Genomic DNA, 9,118 nt, shown 5'->3' with positions numbered 1-9,118 from the left:
CGAATATCCGAATACCCGAATATTCGGGTCCAGCCCTATTGACTTCTTATGCTTATTTCAACTAGGCCTCACAGGCTTATTCAGGCATATAAAAAACTGTTGCTCAGCAACCGTAAACCCAATCAAGCTGCAACTTTGCACACAAAATCTACTATACAACTTCTAAAGCTGGTTCAAAGGGCAACTTCATCAATCAAAATGGCTGGACATCATCGGCCAATCAGCATTCAGCAGGCTTTTTTGCAGACTTCTCATTTACCAATCAGGATGAAATGTGGGTGTTATGTTCAGGTAGGGACATTGTAGTGACTTGCAAAATTTTGAAAAAAATCCACATATGTACACAAGTATATGTCATACATACTGTAATATTTTGACCTCCACTTGGTTTTGCCATATCAAGTAGAGTGGCCCAGACACGTTTGTAAATATAACTATGTTTTAAAATGCTTTGTTTCACCATGTGTCCATGCATTTATCAATCCTTGCATCCTTGGAATTTCCAACATAAATCACTGTAACTCTGCGATATTTGCTCTGATCATCTACCCAGGTTGGCCTTTAGAGGACACTACAGTTCTTGAAAATATTTAAAATCGTTTAAAATCTTATTGTAATCATATTAGCTGTCTACAGACAAACAACTGGTGCCATTTGTTTCAGAAGTAGATTTAGAATAACTTTGTAATTACACATCATGTTAGAAAATGCACACTGTTTTAATTTTGACTTGTTTGGTCAAAAACCTCGCTTATTTTTAAAAGGTCAATCTGAACACAACTTTGTGAACATTCTTGTTGTCTCCTGATCAATAACCATTACATGTAGACAACTTTTGGCAAATTGTAACTTGCATGATGAATACTATACAAAGTCCAATAGATTTATTTATATATGAATTGAAGCACTGATCAGGTTTCAAGGTCTCTGCTCAACAATTACATCAGGTGAAAGACTTTTGATAATCTCTAAATGTGACAAAGTGTCTTAAATTGTGTCTTAAATTATACCTTCTTACACATCACCATACAATGCTCTCATAGACACTATCGTGCCAATTTACTTATTACTTATTAATTACTTATTAGGTGACGGGAACCTATGGTTTTTGCTCAGATTTTTAGGGTTTAAGCACCGAAGGTGCATAGAACCCTATTGTTTTTGCTCAGATTTTTCTTCTTCTTATTATTATTATTATTATTAAGGTCCAAGCACGTAGTTATGAAGGCTACACAAGCACAAAGTTTATGAAGGCTACAGCAAAGCATACAAATCAAAAAGAATCATATGCCTAGGCCACATGTAGATATAACTGATATAACATAGTGCTGGTTTTCTTTTTATTAGGGGTCTGAGCACTTGTGTATTGTTTTTGCTAGAATTTTTCTTATTATTATTATTATTATTATTATTAAGGTCCAAGCAGTTTATCGTTTTTGTCGTGTTTTTTTCTTTATAATTATTATATTTATTATATTATAATGTAGTTGCTTGGGAACCTATTGTTTTTGCTAGATTTTTTCTTCTTATTATTATTATTATTATTATTTTCCACTACAAACGATTGTGGAGCCCAAACCATAAGCCATCCAAAGGCCAAATTTGGAGAGTAGGTGTAGACTCCAATTGGCCTGATGGTGGCGCTATAGGGCAGCAATAAGTGTTTTGGCCTATATCTCGTGAAAAATGACAGCTAGAGTAAAAATTCTTTCACCATCTTGATCCGGCAAGTAATGTGCATTAACAACTCACCACCCACAATCAACACTGCCCTTTTTGTCAAAAACCACAAACCACAGTGAATTTTTTTAATTAGTCGTAGGTTTTTGCAAATATCCCAATAATATAGGCATCAAAATGTTAAGCAGAGTCCCCTGGTCAAGAATCATATAAAAATTTTGAATATTTGTAAACAAAATGGCGGCCACGTACAAAAATGTCCTCCTGGAGTAAAGCTTAGTTCACATAAATGGTTAAATATCTGGTCTGTTAACTTGTATTCTAGTAATATGTAGCAGTTTTGTTGGGGACATGATTTTGTGGAAGGTGTCCAAGCGGCGTGTCAAATGATGGTGGCGCTACAGAACCCAAAACGCCATATCTATATCTCCAAAAATATGGCCACCATTGGCCAATTTGATTCAAAGTGGAACTTGGAAGGCTTAACATTCACTGATCGTCATGAAATTTGAAAGGTATGTATACAAAGACATTCTTTAATTGCCTGTAAATTTTTATGTTAAGTGGCCACATGATGGCGCTATTTCTTAAAACTGAGAATCATGCCTAGAGATTGTCTAACTGCTGAAACTCCCTAGATTCTGAAAACTCAGGCATTTTAGTGTTCTTTCAGGTGTGAAAGGAGCTGCGAACCACAGTCCGGACAGAGTTTGGTCCGACCAAGAGAGTTGGTCTCGTTCCGGATCTACTGACCCATCGTCTGCAGTGTGAAAGCACTTTTCTAGATGGTTCAAACTTTTGGACCAATTACAGGAAGCAGAGGCAGCCTTTAAACAAACCAGAGGAAGAAAGGATTGGTGCTGTACTCCCTCGGCGTGCAGGAGCGTCACGCAACATTATAGGACACAAGCATTTACACTGGGAATTAATTTATTAACTGTAACATATACTAAGTCTTACACACCAAAATAAAATAAATCTGATGAGAATATGTTATACTCATTCTGCTGCGGCGAGCGTGCCCGCAAAAGTGAGTCAGATTCTGACAGATTTATCACATCAAAGCAACTCGCCAAACATCTATCATTTTATAAACCAACGTAGCTGATGATGGCAGGACGTAGTAAGGTTCTTTAGTCCGCTCACTAAACTGCAGTGTGAAATAAAACCAAAACGAACCAAACGTATACAGTGTAGCAAACACATGAACGTTGGTTCAGACCATGATCCGGACTTTCAGGTATGAAAGTTGAGAGTCATACAAGTGTCTGTGTTGCTTCTAAGGTGAGGAAAGTTCAGTCAGTAGTGGTACTGTGGTAAGGAACTGTCCACTGATCAAGGATTATAAGATGATTAACACAGTCTGCATTTTTTAAAAAATGAGTTGAGTCACGAAATGTACAGCTGAAATGCACTGATGTGCTTTGTAAAAATAATAACAAAGCAGAATGTCTCATGTTGAATGTTATAATGACAATTAAAAAATGTCACCCAATAAACTAATGTTTAGTAGTTTTTTGTCTCCCCAAAGAGCAACTAACCTGTAACCATAATATAATTTAAAACAAGTACTGCTGTTATTTTTGGCTGTTTGGATAAGTTGGCCAGTACTGAATCTATTTATTAAGTTGACAAAAAAACTAACTCAAAAAGATCAGGTGCAGAATAGAGATTTTTAAGAATAGAATGTGTTATGCAATGTGTATGTTGTTCTCGGTGATAAATATTTGACACTTCTGACCAAACCTGTTTTTTTTTTTTCTGGCAAGCAAAAGTGAAATACTTTTTCGTAATTCCTGCTATGATACACACAAGATACACTGGGACTGTTTTGGCCAGGCCTCAGTTTGGCTTAATGCTATTTTTATAAGTGCAGTAATTGTATGGTTTTGATAAGCTATTGGTGATGGTAGTAGATGTTACAATGTGATGCTTGCACAGTGAAAACACTAATATTATTATTTACATGAACAATTGTGAGAAACATTGTAGTAGACTAGCATTAAATTCACAAGTAATGTCATATGGTTTGTAGTCTAATTAAGTCTAAATCTAGCCTGTTTTGGGGCTTGAAAAAGAGCAGCCTGGTTCCATTTCTGAGAAGGGACAGATATGGAAAGGCAAAGGAAAATGTCCACGTCTAGTCTGCTCCCCAACCACTCTGTAATGTGAGAATCATCAGCATTACAATCAGCTGCACCTGCTCCATGGAGAAAACCACATCCAGTCATTCTAAGGTAAAGCCCTGTGTTCGTTCGGTTTGGACGAGAATATGAGCTGCTGCAAACAATACCGAACGTCCTTTAAAGGGGTGTTTGGGAACGTTATGTATGGTCGAGAATAGGATCTGCTGTGGACATCAGTTTGGTCCTACAAACATCCTATAGAGAATGTTACAAAAATGCTCAGACGGGGACGTCCGCGAATGTCCCCGGGACGGTCCTTGTTTGCTGGGTATAGACGTCCAAATAGCGGACCTAGTTTGCACGGCATGTAGAAGTGCAGAATTGGTATTGAACCGACGGACACAATAAAGACATGATCTGCACCTCTATAAGACGTCTAATGTTTAGTGGGTTCAGTAACGGATTCATCTTGTTGTTTAAATCAATAACTAGTCCTGGCATTCACTGCCATTTGGTGATGTTTTAAAGTTGTTAAAAAGGTATATTGCATTTATACAGACAAACCAAGTCTCCCTGAAGCTGGGGGAGTCTCCCGCATTTCGGTAGTGGCTCCCGGATGCCCGCGAGTCACATATAATCACCCGGAATTCAGAATGAACACAAACGCGCACACAGGTGACAGACTTTTTTTCTCTAATCGCGTGTGGGAAGGAGAGAGAGAAAACAGAGATCATCAAATCACTACTCTTTTATATAGTTTTTAAGGTAAGTAATGTCTCACTCTCTTCATCTAGTGTTACAGTAGCAATTGAAGAGGAACGTGGTATGCAGAGCAGTGAAATCTCTGTAGGTGTTGCAGTTGCATCTACATCTCAAAATGTACATGTTACAGCAGGAGTGAGCACAGCTACTTTTTTGAGTCACCAAGAACACTGAAGTGGTAAAATGAGACAGTATTTGAGATTTTAGAAAAATACAAAAAGAAGATGAAGCTGGAGCAGCAAAAACGCAGGCGTCTGAGGAGAAGTGTTACCACACTTAAAGAAGTCACAAAGGAACTCAGGAAGGAGCTGCTGATATCAGATCAGTGTGTCACTGTACTTGAGAGCATTAATGGGGTAGCAAAGCATATATTTAAGCAGATTCAGGAGGGTAAAAAAATCTGCCAAATATTCAGATGAATTAAAGCAATTCGCAACAACACTGCATTTTTACTCCCCAAAAGCATATGACTATGTTAATATGTATTTCAATAATGCATTGCCACATAGTGAAACAATTTGCTTGTGGTACAGCAGCATCCCAGCAGATCCAGGGTTTACAGTTGCATCTTTTAGTGCACTGAAAAATCATGTTGAAGCAAATCGAGCACAAGGCAAAGAAACTGTTTCCTTTTTTTATGATGGATGAAATGTACCTGCACAGGATGACTGAATACGCTGGTGATCAGATCCATGGCAGTTGGGAAGTTGACAACAACATGGCTAAAGAGGCCTTGGTCCTCATGGTGGTGGCCGTTAATGAATCATGGAAAATGCACCGTGCAAGTATCTTATCTACAAACTAAGTCAGGATCACTTGGAGCTCTTCTTTGGTGCTGTCCGAGCTAGGGGTTGACACAACAACAACCCCAATGCTAACTGCCTCCTCAGAGACAACACTGAAGTTCTTGACTCAACACCAGCAACAGTCAATGTTGCCAGAAGAGCTGAAGTGGAGTTATAGTGCAGGAGATGCCTGACCCACATTCCTGAACTACATTGCCGGTTTTATAGTGAAGAAGATGAAGAACAGAATCACCTGCCTTCCTTGCACAAATGCATTAACATCTGATGGTGCTGCACACCCTTTTGTTCTTTTAAAGGATGGTGGTCTCCAGAAACCATCAACAGGCATGGTCTCAATCTGCCATACCACGGAGAAAATGATTCAAAGGATAATCAGAACAAATGATGGTCAGCTTCCGCATGGATGTAGGATTACATTAGGCATTGTGGTTCAGGTTCTTGCTGAAACTGCTGGACAAGATCTCTTCCCACAGCTCAGAAATCACGTTTGACACATGTGTTAAACCCACCCATGTTCATGTTCTGGTGAAGATGGCATCCGCATGGTTTTGCAAAGTTCGATTTAATCACTTTGCAAGAAGACAAAGTGAGATGGCCAAAAGCGGGAAAATTGTAGGCAACTAAGCAAGCTGATTCATTTTTATGGATAATAGTGAGAGGACGTCTGCTTTCAATGTGCTGTCTTGTTTGATACATTTATGTGTGTATATATATATATATATATATATATATATATGTTTGTCTGTTTGTGTAATTTATATTTTATTATTACTATAAATATAATTTTGGAATGTAGTGTCATCCTCTTATTATTTTACGCTAATGTTCTTGAATAAGTGAGCACTTGCTTTTATGACACTGCCTGACCTGGCATATTGCTCATGGGATAAATGAGTCATGAGTCACCTGTCCTCTCATGACGCTGCTCAACCTGATGTTGATTCTGCAAAAGCTGAAGAAACAATTTAATTTGGTCCTCTAGTTATAATTTGAACATGTTTAAAATTACAATTACAAGTTTAGTTCTTTTAAATTGTTGATGGTTTATGGTTAATCTTCCTTTCAAGTTCCTGCTTTCTGCATGTCTACAAAAAATTGTTTTTTCATCTTTTTCAAGTTTATTCTTATAAGTTGTAGTGTTTTTCTGAATTTTGTTCATGGTTCTTTTTAAAAAAGACTACATGATTTCATGTATGTTTATGTAATTTAAATGTTTGTGACGTATGTCTTGTCCCGTGTTCCCACCCATAGCCTGTATGGTTATGACTGTTTCTCTTTCAGATTTTTTCCAGGTGTGGGTGGTGATTCATGATTGAGTATTTACACACCAGGAAGGATGCTCTTTGGAATTTCCTCATTATTCTACAACTGAATCTTTTGCACTTCTTTAATTGACACTGACTCAAAATCAAATTTTGTCTTTACCATGGTGATCTACAAACTTAACAAATCCCAAGATCTAAGAGTACAAGGCTGCTTTATGAAAATAAGCTTATATTTAATAAAAGTATTTATGTAACCATAACTATGCATCATATTATTTAATACATTTAGTGTATTGCAAATAATATATCCACGTCTTTCTATAAACTTAATCATTTATTCAAATTGTCTGAAGAAAATGAAATTGATAGACGTGAGCTGTTCAATAACACACCATTGAAGTATGAAAGTACAAATCAAGACATAGTCAGCTGGATGTGTTGTAAAATAATTTATTGCTCAAAAAACAATGATAGAAATTCTGATATATTCTTATATTCTTATTATTATATAAAAATGTAAAAATTTTAGCTTGTCAGCAGTATAGGTAAGTGCCTGTTGTTGTAAATGTGTTGCATGTGTTCAAAAATAACCCCAAAATCCCATGCTACATTTGCCATGGGAAGAAAAAAGGAGGAGATCCCAGTGATGGAATGATTTGGGTGGGCCCAAAAATAAATAAATACAAGGGGACATGGGGGTAGAGGGGCAAAAAAGGATAAGCTAAGGAAGAACAGTGACAATGTTGAACAGTGTTATGGCTAAATAATACTAGCTATAGTTAAATAATACTATGAATAAGGCACATCACACCACAGAGAGTTTAAAAGCCTGAACTGTTTCAGCCAAAACTTTCAGCCTGAAAGATTAATCCAGCATCACCCTTACCGGATTAAGGCTTTCTGGCATTCAGCTAGATTACATAAAAATATGTAATTTCCCAAAGGGGACAAACGAATATCATCTTTTAGAAACAACCAAGACTTGTCAAACACTATGTCCCCCCTTTACTCCTAAGACAAAATTAGCCCTCACTCTGTTCACCCATTTCCGGGACCTTTTTTGACTTTGTGGATCCCCATCGACGTCGCTGGGTGATTTCAGTCATCTGTGGGTAGCGCTGGTGAAGATCACACAGTTCCTCCTTCATCTCTGCAACAAGATAGACACTCTTCATCCGCCCAAGGTCGTTCCCGCCGCAGTGGATGACCAGGACATCTGGAACTGTTCTTCATCGCAGGCACTGGTAAAAGAACCAAGGGCACACCACCTCAGTCCACCCCAAACAAACCACCAGACCTTGGCATGGGATCCCAGGTCTGTTCCCAGGGACCTCCTTGCTCTGTCCTCCCCAAGGCGAATATAGCTGTCTCCCATTATCCATACAGAAAAAGAACAATGAAGAATAATAAATCACATTTTATTACAATAACAGCAATATATACTAAATATAGTACAATTAAACATGTTTACAGCAATTCATGCTTTTTCACCACTAGTAATGTAGCTAATTCCTTCTTATTAAGTAAGATTTTTACACAAGTACATTTGACTGTGAATAGAACGTTCTTTTTCACTAAACATGTTTCCTAAATTTTGTTCCGGATCAACAAAGTTAAGTATACACCCACCTACCCATCTACCCACCAACCTACCTACCTACCTACCCACCCACCAATCTTACCTTGTGCTTTTTCCAAAGCCTTCACTCCAGGTGAAATCATTTTTCACTACAAAAGATAATAAAAATAGGTTTGATTTAGCTAGTGTTCCTGTGCCACATACTAAAATAAACATAATATTAAAGACAAAAGGCAAAGCATCAGAGTTTTAGTTAGTTAGCTAGCTAGCCTATTCAAATGAGTAGGCTGTCTCTCCACAGTCTTTCTCCCTCCTCTGGTCTCTACTGTGCAGACTCTGGTTTCATGATCACAAACATAGCGGAAGATTTTGGCTTCATTTTCATTAAATGAATGGGAACGGCGACACGGCGTCCATCTTTTTTACAGTCTCTGGTTTGGTCCAGCTTTTCTCTTCCAAAATGTGCCACTGGAAGTGTGCTGCTGAGGGATGAGAGGACCATTTGAGCGAAGCTATCCATTCACTTCCATTCATTTTGGGGTGTCTTTGAACCAATAATAAAGGTATTTCCGAGCTGTATTTGATTATGACACGGCCCATGTTCTTTTTTACAAAGAACGTATTTTCTGTCATTTGATGCATAAGATTAATAATCTGTTCATATCTTAGAAAATAACATTTTTATACAACTTTGCTAACGATGACGTGAAAAAAACGCGACCCAAAATACCGTGACTCTCAGCGCGATAGCAGTGCCGTGATCTGCAAGGTTCAGCTTCCAACTCAAGAGTGCATTCGTTTCTCACACTGTGGGTTCTGGACTAACTTATGTAGCTGCTGATTGGTTGGTTTTCCCGCGCAGTGGCTGTTTCAGAGTTTTCTATTTGTTTAAATAGTGTC

The 9,118-nt window shown here is 37.9% G+C and overlaps 1 long non-coding RNA gene across 1 annotated transcript; it reads right to left on the bottom strand.

Annotated features, from left to right (window-relative positions):
- Window positions 1–7,073: 7,073 nt before the first annotated feature.
- Window positions 7,074–8,369, bottom strand: LOC125784810 (uncharacterized). The gene is made up of 2 exons (XR_007427412.1): window positions 8,322–8,369; window positions 7,074–8,003 (listed from the first exon to the last, which is right to left on the bottom strand). It is a non-coding gene; the product is annotated as an uncharacterized LOC125784810 (long non-coding RNA).
- Between the last annotated feature and the right edge of the window lie 749 nt (window positions 8,370–9,118).

The sequence above is a fragment of the Astyanax mexicanus genome, chromosome 20, assembly GCF_023375975.1.
Source record: "Astyanax mexicanus isolate ESR-SI-001 chromosome 20, AstMex3_surface, whole genome shotgun sequence".
In the NCBI taxonomy this organism is placed as follows: Eukaryota; Metazoa; Chordata; class Actinopteri; order Characiformes; family Acestrorhamphidae; genus Astyanax; species Astyanax mexicanus.
The sequence above is the reverse complement of the archived record's forward strand: the minus strand, read 5'-3'. Positions and strand labels throughout refer to the sequence as shown.